This window comes from Natator depressus, chromosome 25 (genome assembly GCF_965152275.1).
Source record: "Natator depressus isolate rNatDep1 chromosome 25, rNatDep2.hap1, whole genome shotgun sequence".
NCBI lineage: Eukaryota > Metazoa > Chordata > Testudines > Cheloniidae > Natator > Natator depressus.
In genome coordinates, this window is record NC_134258.1 from 6,953,052 (window position 1) to 6,967,115 (window position 14,064).

Sequence of the window (14,064 nt, forward strand, 5' to 3'; positions counted from 1 at the left end):
CACCGTGATAGGCCCGGTACAAACACAGCGCAAAAAGTTGGTCCCATTAAATCAAGTAAGGGATGGAGTGTTTCCTTTTAGAACAGGGAAACTGAGTAGTTTTATTCTGTAGCAGAAAAGGCCTGCCTTCTTTAGTGATTTCATCAGTCTGGGCAGGGCTTTTATGGCCTTGTGGGGTTTTGACTTTTGTGTGTGTGTATCCCTGGCAAAATTCCTGAGCGAGCGGTGATTTTTTTTATTTTTTTTTTAACAGCTCCTATCCATGCTGCCTGCAAGCTGCTCTCTGATTACCGCTCACTTCCTGAAAGGAGACTTTTCAGCAAAGCCTCTCACTCAAGAGCTGCCGACCTCTGACAGAAGAAGGCTATTCTGCTGTGACTTGAGCAAAGGCGACGCACACCCTGGCAGCCTGGAAAGTTTCTGACACACGCAGGAAAGAGAGAGAAGCTTTTGGCTGCTGCTGGGAAAAAGAAGAGATCCTGGCAGACTAGAAGGGGGGAACAGAAGAAAAAGGGGGAAAAGATAGCCAAGGTAATATGCTTTCTTAATAAAGAAATCTTTGCAGAGCAAACTCTCAGCGGTTGGGCTTGTGGGGGTTACGGGAGGGGGGTTATGCAGATGTTCTTTGAAATCCAAATGGTCTCCGGTTGAAGGAATGAGGCTGAGGAATACTGCATGCTGGAAAAACATTTATGAGAATGAAAACCATGTTCACCCGTCTCCAACATTCAGAGTTTCCATAAAACCTCTGGGTTGTGTTTCAGAGTGTCTGCAAACAGCGGGAGTCAGGCATTTGCTCTCGCTTGCTCTCTGTCGCTCCCAAACACACCAGTCAACTGCTTTGACTGGGCTAAGCCCTCTGATTGCATGTTTGTTGTTCTAAAATCGGAGTCCCTTTTGCAAAGCGGCTACGGGGTGAAACTCTTAATTACCAAGCCCCAAAGCTGTAATCGTGCTGGAGAATTATATGTTCTTAGCTGCCCTCATTCCTGAGAATAAGCACACATTGCTTTCTCTCTCTTTCTCTCTCTCTCTCTTTGACTTCATGCACTGCCAAGGCTTGCTTTCCCTCCTGTACTATGTGGCTTATAAACTGTCTGCCCCCAAAAAACTACAATGCCGCTAATTTTGTGAGCAGCATCCGGCATTTGGCAGTTCAGACTGGTCATTTGTTTCTCTGCCTTGATTATATTTTTAAAGGGTTTTTTTTTTTCTAATTTAATCCCCTGGACCATGTTATTTTAAACATCAAGGTAAATATTAGCCATGGAGAAATGCCAGCAGATTATCTCATTAGGGTTGGTGGAGCTGTACTATAAATAGAAAGGAGTTTATAAAATAACCTTGGTGATCCAGTCCAACAAAATAAAATCAAGAGAGGCACTGAATGCTGGGCTGGTCTGAGCGCTGGGGAAGGGCTGCTACCCTCTGCCTTTGGCGCCAGCTAGGGCTGTGCGGCAAGATTTAAATTTTCAAATTGGGGCCAGTTTGGGGGAGGCTGTTCTCAGCAGTGATTTGATCAAATATCAAAGTGGTTGTAAGCCTTGAGTTTTTCTAATGGCAGCCGCTACCTGTTTACATGGGAGAAGATTCCCTATCCTGCTTGGACACACCAGCCAGATGGGATTTCTGTCCCGGTTTTATCCGTTTTTGTCAGTAGGGTTTAGACTTTGACAGCTCAGGGTCTGGCGTCAGCTGTGCGGAGGGTCACGAGGGTTCTCGGGGTCTGTGATTTCTGTTGGTCCTTTGGTTTGGATCCATCATAGACGCTTGGAAGCTGTGGGAAAGGGAAATGACTTATTGGGCCATCTAGTCAATTTCAAGATTCCTCCCTACCCTCTGTTCGCCAGTGCTTTTCTCAGTCTAGTTTTAAATGTCTCCATCAGTGACAGTGTCGTCGCTTCTCTTGGGAGACAGTTCCACTGAATTATAGTTTGCAGTGGTGGTGTTGTATCTGTGTGTGTCCCAGCTGGTCCCATGTTTCCACAAAATTATAGACGGGGGCATCATTTGCTATGGGGCAAGGAGGCAGGTGCTCCCCTAAACCTTGTTTTGCCCCCTCCGACTTTTATAGGTCTATAGGCTTGATTATGTCTTCCACCCCAACCCCCACTATGACTTTGCATGACATAATATCACATATAATGTTATATTTGCTGACACAACTTTGTCCTGCCCCAGAATTTTTCTGAAATGATCCCCTGATTATAAATCTCACTGTCAGGAAGAGTTCCTTATATTAAACATACCAAGTGTTTCCTTTGCTCCATTTCATCCAATTATTTTCAGTTATACCCCCATTGGACCTCCCTGTACATTCCTTTCCCCTCCTTGATGTTTAAACCTTCCAGACACTTATATTTGGTTCTCTAGCCCTACTCGCTCTTAGCCATATGGTCAAAATCACATAGATTTTGCTCTTGTAATCTTCTGGGTAAACCAACCCCCTTTCCCAGTTCACAAGGACAAGGCATTGGAGGTAGAATACTTGTCATTTGGGCCTGGAATGCCCCAAACAAAACTCATGATAACGAGAGCTGTTAGATTCAGGGAGGGCTATTGGCTGCCCCGAGGTTTACAGATTCCCCCTCCCATACAAGGAATATAAGTGTGCTTTAAGCAGCCACACTGAATAACCAGCAATCCTTGACTTCCTGTACTTATAAAGCGTAGAGGTCACGGGTGTTGTCTGTTAGTTTAAGCAGCCGGCCACTAGATGGCAGCACCAAGTGCAAAGAACCCGGGACCCATTGGCCACAAGATGGATCACTGAGCCCCTGACAATGGAGGAATACAATGCTCTGGAGGAGTCGGGTGACCCAGAGGGGAGCATTTATTGCCACTGTCAGTCCTGGCTGCCCACCGGTCCAGGAGATGGTGAGCACTGTGCGGCTCTGCGGCGGCCTCAGCCGATGGGAGAGTCTTTTCATTGATTTCCACAAGAATTGTATTGGGGCCATCGTGAGCGGAGAACATCAGTCAGTGGGATGGTTCCGTCCGTATCTAAAGCCCCCTTAACTCTGAAAACCTCCATAGACCAACTCTGAGTTCATGCCAAGCCAGAAATGCCATGGGACGTGCCTCTGAGCCATTTGTCACTTCCCAGACCAACTGTGTCCAGGAAGCGCAGGGGCAGTGCCAATTGGGTGAAAACCCACAGAAAGCGAACCAGGCTTCCTCAACCTCAGAAAGGTTCAAGGCGGATTTGGATTTTTATGGCGAAGTTTAGGCTCACATGTCTGGGTGACACAGGAACCAGAAAGAACACAGCTTGGCTCTCCAATTCCGGGCAAGGCCTGCAGAGCGGCTAGTTCGGAAAACCACCTTCTGGTTTGTAAGCCGATCAGATCTGATGTGGCATCATTCCTACATAAGAAACATGGGAACCCATGGGGCCATTTTGAGGGTCCGTTTCCAGAGCAGAATCACACTGAAACTGTCTTCAGACCTAATCCAAGGTTAATAGTAACTGAGATGAGAAATATCTAACTTGATGGTATCCCTTTACAGTCAGCGTAACTCCATTGAAGGTAGTGGCACTACTACTTCAATTGACACGAGCTGAGGATCTGACTGTTCTCCAGTGATGTGGGTTGTTTGTTTTTTGGTTTCAGTCAGCATGGGCAGTGAAAACAGATTATTCAGCGGCACCCTTTCTAGTCGCTTTCACTTTCTGTTGATTGTCCTAGGCCAATGCTGTTACTTTTGGGTTTCCAACACTTCTTCACACAATGCACAGTCAACCTGTGGAACTCCTTGCCAGAGGATGTTGTGAAGGCCAGGACTATAAAAGGGTTCAAAAAAGAACTAGATAAATTCATGGAGGATGGGTCCATCACTGGCTATTAGCCAGGGATAGTGTTCCTAGTCTCTCTTTGCCAGAAGCTGGGAATGGATGACAGCAGATGGGGGAGGGATAGTTCAGTGGTTTGAGCATTAGCCTGCTAAACCCAGGGTTGTGAGTTCAATCCTTGAGGGGGCCATTTGGGATCTGGGGCAAAAATTGGGGATTGGTCCTGCTTTGAGCAGGGGGTTGGACTAGATGACCTCCTGAGGTCTCTTCCAACCCTGATATTCTATGATTCTATGATCACTTGATGATTACCTGTTCTGTTCATTCCCTCTGAAGCACCTGGCATTGGCCACTGTCAGAAGACAGGATACTGGGCTAGATGGACCTTTGGTCTGACCCAGGATGACTGTTCTTCTGTTCCATTTTCAGTTAATTTTTAAAGAAAAAGCAAGTCACTAACAGGATTCTGCTCCTTTTAGGTTTGCAAAACCCTACTGAATGCAAAATCTTCATCAGTATTGGTCCTAACATGCGTTGAGCTTAGTGCATGCAATACCTGGAGTTTTGCCATGCAATGGCGCCAGGATTTCACCCTTCAGTTGAAACCAGAACAAAAGAACTAGTTCAATCCCCTGTCCGGCTAACAGCCCCAGATTCCAAAGCGATGAACCGCGGTGTCTCGTCAGTGACTAGGCACAGATAGCACGCTGCGTGGCCTTTGAGTTGCAGCTACCTCATTAGAAACCTACACATTTTGGCAAGTCTGCCCTGTCCCATCAAAACTAAATAGTCTGGCTGATATGCTTCCTCCATGGGGAGCCCACAGATGGGGGAGAAAGGGACTCTTAAATCTCAGCAGGTGAGAGCCATCCGAGCTGACCTCTCATGCTCCCATCTGAAGAGGGATTTGGAGCCCAGAGCCGGAGGCAAGAGACATGACTTGCAAGCCCTGTGACTCCATGAGATCCATCTAGAACTCAGGGCCCAGCAGTGTGACTCCCATTCCCTCTGCAATGCTTCCTGGGCAGCACTCCTCCTCAGGCCCATACTGTCGCTGGTTCTCCTGCTGCTCCACGGTACCTTTCCCCTTCCCTCCAGGAGCTGCTTGGGCCAGTGTTAACTCCAGCCTTGATTTCTGCTCACCGATGTATTGGGAGTTGAAGAGCACGGATGTTCCTTCCCTCAGGCGCCCCTCTTCCTTCAGCTCCCTCTGTCAGACACGCTCCCCACATGACGTCTGGGACCTTTAGCCACCATCCGTCGGCATCTGACTGGGATGGTGTACACCTCGGGGCGGTGACCACACACATTTGCACAGGGCCAAGCTAGAAAAACCAGACTGAGAGTTGCAGGGCCTTGGAGAAGGAAGTCCTCAATCAGTCAAGCCCGTCCTCAACCAGTGGGGCCTGGTTCCACGCAGATTGTCCAGGCCATGTTTAAGTAATGCAAACAATGAAAGCAGTGACCAGTTCCCTCCTGTCAGCCTCGCAGATCTCAGCAGTGGGAAGCTTTTCCTGCTATTTAGTGTAGATTTTTTCCTTTGCTTAATTTCATCCCATAGGTCCTAGAGCGGTGATACTCGCTCAGAATCCCCTAGCGCCACCCCCCCCTGTTACTTTAGGTAGCTAGCGCATCCCACAATAGTCAGAGATTCTAAGGCCAGAAGGGATGGTTGTGATCATCTTCTAGTCTTACCTCCTGCATCACACGGGTCATAGGATGTCCCTGAATTAATTTCTGTTTGAGCAGAGCCTACAGTACAGTCTTGATCCAAAGTTTGCCAGGGGTGTTCCAATGGTTACTTACCCTCCTATTAAAAACTCGTACCTTATTTCTAGGCTGTATCTAGATTCTACTTCCAGCCATTGGATCTTGTTCTATCTTGATTGAGGAAACTATGATCAAAGTTCTGTTCGCCAAGCAGGTACTTATGGACTGTGATCAAGTCATCCCTTATCCTTCTCATGGTTAAGCTAAATAGATTGAGCTCCTGGAGTCTCTCAATAGAAGGCCGGTTTTCTCATCCTTCGATGATTCCCGTGGCTCTTCCCTGAACCCAATTTATCACCATCCTTCTTGAATTATGGCCACCCAAACAGGACACGGTATTTCAGCAGCGGTCGCACCAGTGCCAAGAGGTATAATAGCCTTCCTACCCGAGAGTGCCCTGTGTATGTATCCAAGGATTGCATTAGCCCTTTTGGCTCCAGCCCTGGGAGCTCCTGTTGGGCTGATTATCCACCGTGACCCCCCCCCCCAGAGGTCCGAGTCGCCGCATCCAGCACGTCCCAGGTTTTGAGTACAGCTGTGCACCCACTTTAATCCCACGCCACTTGCTGTCTTGGAGTATCACTGTCCAGCATTAAACACCTGCTGCGCTCCACTCCAGAGAGAGTGAAGTGATTACACGTTCCATCTGTCCCATGTTCTCTCTCTCTCGCACACACACATAGAATCATAGAATATCAGGGTTGGAAGGGACCTCAGGAGGTCATCTAGTCCAACCCCCTGCTCAAAGCAGGACCAATCCCCAATTAAATCATCCCAGCCAGAGCTTTGTCAAGCCTGACCTTAAAAACGTCTAAGGAAGGAGATTCTACCACCTCCCTAGGTAACGCATTCCAGTGTTTCACCACCCGCCTAGTGAAAACACACGTTCCAGCAGACCCATGTTCTCACACACACACACACACACGTTCCAGCTGTCCCATGTTCTCTCTCACACATACATGGAATCACAGAATCGTAGGACTGGAAGGGACCTCGAGGGGTCAGCTAGTCCTGCCATGAGAGCAGGGGGCTGGACTAAGTATTACATACACACGTCAGATAGGCAAGACTAAATTTTCAAAAGAACTCAGGGTCAGATTCGCTGTATACTTGCGGTTAAAATATGTCGGGACCTTTGGGCATGACAGGCGCTGTGGAGTTGCAAGGCATTGCCGTGTCACACGTCCTGCGTCCCATCGTAGGGCTCAGTACTGAAGTTCTTCCTCTGAAGTAAATCAGTGGGACTTGTGCTTGAAAGAAGAGCTCAAGACTGGCTCTGCGGTGGTGTGGTCACTGTGCCGCCCAGCGAGCCTGTGGGCTTGATTCTCCATGGCCCTGTGCAGGCATTAACGCCCGTGGACAGTGGGTGTATAAGGCTTGCACAGATGTAGTCGGCTGCCCAAGGCTCTAGGCAGTGGGGAATCAGGCCAGGAGGTTTTGTGTGTAGGAGGGGCAGGGGGAGGGGGTGGTGTTTTCACCGCCTGTGTAGAACCATGAATGCTCCATCCTTTTCCGAGCCTCGACACGCTTATTGCAAGCCAAGTGGAGCCAGCGACGGTGCTGGATATCGCGGACGCTGCTGCTTGCCAAGGAAGGGGGATGGGGGCAGTAAGAGGAGTGGGAGGGAAGCTGCCTTCCCTGACACCCATGAAGGTGGCAAGTCCATATTTCCTGCCCACCCCGAACCCCATAAACTGTTCGGAGCATAGGGGGGCCATTCACAGTTGCACACAGTGTAGCTTATGTCTGAGGACGGGACGCCGCAGGCGGCGATCCCGCTGAACTGCCAACTATTAAGCAGTCAACGATCCAGTTGACGGAAGAGGGTGCAGGGGCCGCAGAGCTGATGTGGAGGCCCTGAGTGCCAAACGATCAGTCTGCACAGTGGAACGGTAACAACTCAAGCAGGTGTTTGTGGCTCTGGATCCGGTGGAAATAGGGTTTGCTGATTGATTGATTTATTTTATGGTTGTATCCTGAAGCTCTCTTTGTCAGCTGAGACTGTAATAAATGTGTGTGTGTGTGTGTGTGTGTGTGTGTGTGTGTGTGTGCGCACACACGTGCACACACACACATGTTCCATCTGTCCCGTGTTCTGACACACACACACACACACACACATACATGGAATCACAGAATCATAGGACTGAAAGGGAGCTCGAGGGGTCAGCTAATCCAGCCCCCTGCTCTCCTGGCAGGACTAAGTATTACATACACACATCAGATAGGTAGGGCTAGATTTTCAAAAGAACTCAGGGTCAGATTTTCAAGTGCTCGGCCCCTATAATTTTGTAGCCCCCCCCCAGCACAGGTAGCAGACAGGGACCCACGTGTAGAGAGATTCATCTGTGTGGATGGAATACATACCTAGTCATTCAGGCATGGGAGTGGCATATACACGGACAAACACACACGTAGGTGGTATACACACACAGACATACATGTGTTTAGGTGGTGCACAGTAATGTAGATGGCGCACATCCTTGTGCATGGATGACACACACACGCAGAGATGGCTCATATCCATGTATGTGTAGACAGCACACACGGACGTACACACATGCATAGATGCATGCACACATGGATGGCACACGGACATGTAAGTGTAGGTGGCACCTGCACACGCCCAAGCCGATGTGTTGATGGCTCGCACGCTTGTACAAAGGTGGCGTGTGCGTGCCCACGCTTCGATGGCATGCGCAGGCACGCGCACGTCGGTGGCAGATACGTTCGCTCAGTGACTGTCTGTTCTTTTTTCACGGAAGCCAGTGGGGGCCAGCAAGTCTGGATCACGTGGAACTGCTCCAAGCCGTTGCGTAACTCCTGTCTGAGAGGGGACCTGCCTGGGAACGCTTCGCTTCATCTCCTTAAAGCAAAAGACGTCCCGGGGCCGGTGTCTCCTTCGAGGGCAGGAGCTTCCAGTGTCACTCAGTCCATAGCTGTCTTATCTCTGGCCTAGAGGGTTACCCTGGGTTGTCCAAGGACTAGGGTTCAGACCCAGTGCAGATGCTGCCATGCGAGGCAGGACAGGAGGCACTGCCCCCACGTCTATAGCACCTCCTGGATCAGGCTCTCAAAGCCTGTACAAGGGAGCTGGACAAGTAACATGATCCCCATGGGACAGATGAGGAAAGTGAGGCACAGATAGGTCAAGGGATGCCTCCAAGATCACAGAGCAAGTCAGTGGCAGAGCAGGGAAGAGAGCCCAGGAATCCCTGACCCCCTGTCTTGGACTCGGCTGCCTCCCACTAAAATGCGGTGCCTTCTGCCCCAGGCCCGGGGAAATCAGAACCCTGCTCTCCTGGCTGGCATTCTCTCCCCAGCGAGAGCAGGGCTGAGTTCTCAATGACTTCTACGTTGGTTCCTTGCTTGAGGCTGTGGGTGGGGGGAGGGAAGTGAAGGGTAACTGTGTTCTCTCCTGTGGAGCCCGAACGGGCCTGCAGAGAGCTTAGGAGAATGAACACAAACTCCCCTTGCTGGCCGGCAGCCCCGGAAAACTGAGACTGTCCAGCACTGCCCAGCTTGCGAGCAGCCAAGCGGCTGCAGTTGGGACTCGCCAACGCCTTTCGGAGGCAGCTTGGTGTCTTCCTAGAGAGCCAGGAGCGTGCAGAGAGACAGCGGAGCGGGAGCCATGAGAAATGGGATCTGCTTTGAGGGCTCCATTTCAAAGACAAGCAGGCAGGTTGGTCTTGAGAGGCTTTTTCTAACCCAGCTATTCCCTTCAAGTCCTTATGCCCTCACCTTGGCAGGCAGGAGACTCTCCGGCTCTGAGCCTGCTGGTGTCTCCTGCAATCCTTCCTCTGTTTCAGCTCCTTCCAGCCCTCCTGCACCCAGAGAGAAACTGATCCCAGTGCAACCAACCGGGCAGCTGTGGCCAGTCCAGGAGCCATGCCGCCCGCTGCAGAATGGACCGGTGTTGAGCCTTTCGTGCGCTGGGGACGTTGCTGTTGATTTTATGGGCCAGGCATTCAGATACTGCCATGATCAGCATCAGCAGAAACCCCCAGCTAGACAGGGGAAGGGAGGGGAAGGTGACACCGCCACCCAGGGGCGTAGTAGACCCCAGGCAGACGCGCACGCCATTCACTTCTGGGGCCGATACTTTGATTTCCCCAGTGTGTGAGTGGCAGGCCGGTTGTCTTGTTCCTCCAACCTGTAACAAACAACTTGCTACATTTGAGGCATGTGAGAACTTCGCAATGAGAGGCAAAGCTACTTGATGGAGTTTGGATGTGGTTAAAAACTCAGAAAAGGGCTCATTTCCCCCAACAAAATAACTAAAACAAAATTCAAGTCAGTTTTAAAATCCCTGTGTTTTATGAATTTTTCACTTCAAAACAGACCTGTCTGGCTGTGCCTCTCATCCAACTGAATGGCCAATCGGGTTCAGGCGCATGGAGCCAGGTGGCCAGTTGGAGTCGGTGACTTGGTGATATTTCACCATGCGAACAAGCCCACCGGACAGCCTGTTTCTCCTTTCAAAGAGCAGAGAACAAAGATGTGCAGTTGGTCGATAGGAATGAGTTTCACATGTCTGGGAAATTAGTGTTTAAAATAATGAACATCCTAATAAAGAGAGGCTTGACTAGGGGGTACAGCCCTTGAGGATGGTGTCGTCTCTGTGGTACCGTTTCAATGGTAGCTTAGGGGTGCTGTGCAGGTGGGCCATCAGGAATGAATGAAGGGCTGTCTCTGGAGATCTAGCCATGGCCTCCCTTCAGCTACTGCCTGGCAAAGGTAACAGCAGCTCTGGCTTTTGGCTTTCAAGAAATGCCAGTCCCCGTTAAGCAATTTGGAGTTCTCTTGGTCACAAATTTCTCAGCTTTCACATTTTATCTGAATGATCCCTGCAGGTTTGTTCCTTTCATAGGAACACACAAATCAGACCAATGGCCCAGCTCAGTATCTTATTTCCATCAGTGGACAAAACTCCACTCTTCGGGGGGAGGGATAGCTCAGTGGTTTGAGCATTGGCCTGCTAAACCCAGGGTTGTGAGTTCAATCCTTGAGGGGGCCATTTGGGATCTGGGGCAAAAATTGGGGATTGGTCCTGCTTTGAGCAGGGGGTTGGACTAGATGACCTCCTGAGGTCCCTTCCAACCCTGATATTCTATGATTCAGAGCTGATAATGGACAATTATGCAATAATCCGTGATACTGGCCTTGGTTACTATATACCCCTGAGCAGAATAACCCAGACTAGGTTTGGGACCGCACTTTGGGATGACACAGAACTACCCTTCCTTCACCTTTTGACTGGATTGGTCCATGTCTGCGAGCCATATTTCAGCAAAGGCTCCAAACCAGAATTCTCCAGGTCTCCATGCAGCAGCTCTAGCATTTAATGAAAGAGGCTGGTTTTCAGAGAGAAGAGATTAGGATAATCTCAGGATGAGTCTATGACTATTTGGATGAATGCTGAACCTCTCCCGCTGCAAGGTCTTTGCTCTGCAGCAGTCCTGGGTCCTTCCTCAGTTCAGGTCCTTGCTGACCTACAGTGGCATCTTTCTGGTCTTGGTCCATAGCGGTGGTGGTAGGAGTGCAGCAGATTGATGGGGCGATTTGGTTTACGGTGATTGTTTAGGATGAGAAATCTTGGCGTAAGGAAACTATCCGGCTGGATGGTGTCTACCTATGGTACTTATGGCCCTGAGCACCTCAATCTTTCATGCATGGATTCTCCCAGCACCCCCATGTTTTGGGGAAGTGCTATTTTACTGAGGCACAGAGAGACTAAGGCTATGTCTACCCTCGCACTTTTGTCGGTCAGGGGTGTGAAAAACACACTAACATAAGTTTGACTGACAAAAGCACTGGTGTGGACAGCGTTCTGTCGGCAGGAGAGGCTCTCCCACCAACACGGCTCCCGCCGCTCGTCGGGGGTGGTCTAATTGTGCCCGCAGGAGAGCACTCACCTGTTAGCATAGAGCGGCTACACAGGAGACCTTGCAGAGTTACAGCCATGCCGATGCGAGGTCCAGAGTGTAGACATGGCTTGGGTGATTTGCCCCAGGTGACCCAGGAAGTGTGACACAGAACAGGGAATTGGAGCCAAGTCCCACAAGTTCCAACCTAGCACGTTAACCCCCTGGAACCTCCTCCTCCTTTGAGCTGTGTGCTCCTGATCTAATTTGAGGACTTCAATAGCTCAGACATAGGTTAGATAGAGGTTTGTTACAGGAGTGGGTGGGTGAAATTCTGTGGCCTGCATTGTGCAGGTCAGACTAGACGGTCATATTGGTCCCTTCTGACCTTAAAGTCTATGATTCTATGATATCAACCACCCGCACTGGATCTGGGCAGCAGACTCGGTGCATTAACTAAGTGCTCTGTGGTTGAGTTCCTCTGGTTTGGAGAGTGTATCCAGCCTGCATGAGCTGTTACCACGTTGTGATGGCATAGACAAAGGCCAGGTATTCATTCGTTCATTAATTATTTAGCTAAGAGAACAACACCGTCTGGAAGTTCGGATTCCGGAGCTTTATGTTCTCCTTGTTTTCAGCAGCTGGCACCGCACATCAGGGAAGGTGTGTAGGTGGAAGGGGGATGGGGACAGGCTGGCAAGAGGGGCTCGCAAGTATTTCCTCCCACCGGGGCGTGCTGGAAGCAGAAATCTGTGTTTGTCTTTATTTCTCTCTCAAAAAGGGAAAGGGACACCTGAGCTCATAAATTGCAAACGCTGGATGAGAAACCTGGAACCAGCAAGCCCCTGCGTCTTTAAAAGTATTTAAGTTCCTCTCCTCTGCACTAGGAGGCACCTTGAACCTTCCTCTTGGGCCAAATCAGAGCCCATCTGCTTTCTATTACCTTCCCATCCAGCTGCCTCCCGAGCCAAAAAGCCAGGCTTTCAGGGAATTCTGTCTGCAGACCCGATGTTGAAATTAGTAACAGTTGTCCTTTCTGTCTTTCTGTCTTTCTTTCTTTCTGTCTTTCTTTCTTGAGAGCCAGGGATCCAAACAGCCGCCTTGTACTCACGCCACAACCCAAGAGTTCACACAGCGAAAGCCACCTTGGCACAGGCAGCTGGGAGTGTTAGCTATCAGGCAGCGCCTGCCAAGTACAATGAATTCCTAGGAAAGGAGCAAATCGGAACCGACCCAAGTGAGGCAGGCACGAGACCCGGAGAGGTCACGCTGTACCCTGGGCCTCATTACTGCTGGACATGGCCCCGCCGCATAAGAGCCGAAGATTCTGGAGCCCCCACCCCCCACCCCTGTGCACAGAGCTGGGGGCTTCCTGCCTGTTTGTGCCTGTGTATTATTGACATCCTGAAGGCTAAATCTTGAAACGAACATTCTGGAAAACTTTATACATATTAAAGAAACTGAGGAGCCCGCTGGTCTTCTAGCTTCCCTCCTCCTCTGCTCCTTGTTTTGGGTCTTTCCCTCCCAGAATAAAGGCTCATTGGGGATCTCAGAGGTGGAGTGCTGTGGAAAAGGGGATGCATTTTTACCACCCTGTGCATCAATGCTTGGGCCCTTCCCCCACTGCAGTTCAGGGGAATTTTACAGCCCTAATTCCCAACCTGTGGCGCTAAAAACAGACCTTCCTCCCTGTGAGGTCAAGGGTTGAAGGGTTCTCCCTGCTCTGCAACCTCTCCCAGGCTTTGATGCCTTTGGGGATGAGGGAGCTGCTAACATAAATGAGAGGGAAAGGGGGAGGGAAAGATGGAAGAGGATAGGAGGGAGGTCAGAAGTCATGGCCACTGCAGCTCAGGGTCTTGGAGATGTGGAAGAGCGACAGGAAATAATAACTGCTTTGAGGAAGCTGGTTCAACAACGGAAAAACAAGACAAATTAGGAGTGTAAAGCCCAGGGGAAATATACTTCAGCTGAGAGGCTTTCTGTCCAGAAACCTTGGAAGTAGGACAAAGTTTAAGAGCTGGAATCTCAAAGCTTAATAGAGTCTAAAAATGCTGACTTGGGAGAGCAAGCCCATGCTGGGCTTTTGTTTCCCTTCTCCCTTGTGCAGTTTAAATCATGCAGCTTTAAAGGGAATCATGATGGACAAGCTCTGAGCTTTTGTGTCGGTTTGGCTGCAGGATTGCACTTGCTGTTCTCTTAAATTTATTCTCCGTTCACCGGTACGTCTGGAGGTCATGTTGCGATGTGGCAACGTCACTAGGTTGGACACCGCTACGTCACTGCCTCATGACCCCATGGCATGGGCCACATCGGCCTTACTTTATTGAGAGGTGGGATCAGGGATAGTCCTGCCTACCAGCCCCCCAGATTTCTCTGTTCTTGGTGACCAGAGTAACCCAAGATCAAGCTTTGGCCAGCTGTTCTGCAGCCATGTAGTTACTTCACTGAGGCTATGGCATAATTGGGAGATGATAGTTTCTGCGTAGGATGTGAAGGGCATAGACAATTGTGTTCTATCTGCCTACTCTTGGCATTTGGACCCAGGGTTTCTAATAGTCTTTTCGACATGTGTGAGAAGATAAAACCTTGTAGGACTCCTCCAATGAGAATTTAAGAGAGAGAACTGAAGATACCCAT

The 14,064-nt window shown here is 49.9% G+C and overlaps 1 protein-coding gene across 1 annotated transcript in view; it reads left to right on the forward strand.

Moving 5' to 3' along the window:
• Nucleotides 1–233: 233 nt before the first annotated feature.
• ADAMTS10 (ADAM metallopeptidase with thrombospondin type 1 motif 10) overlaps nt 234–14,064 on the forward strand; it is a 100,409-nt gene continuing 86,578 nt past the window's right edge. The window contains exon 1 of the mRNA XM_074939438.1: nt 234–531. The gene's annotated coding sequence lies outside the window, so the exon portion shown is untranslated. The remainder of the gene's footprint in view (nt 532–14,064) is intronic.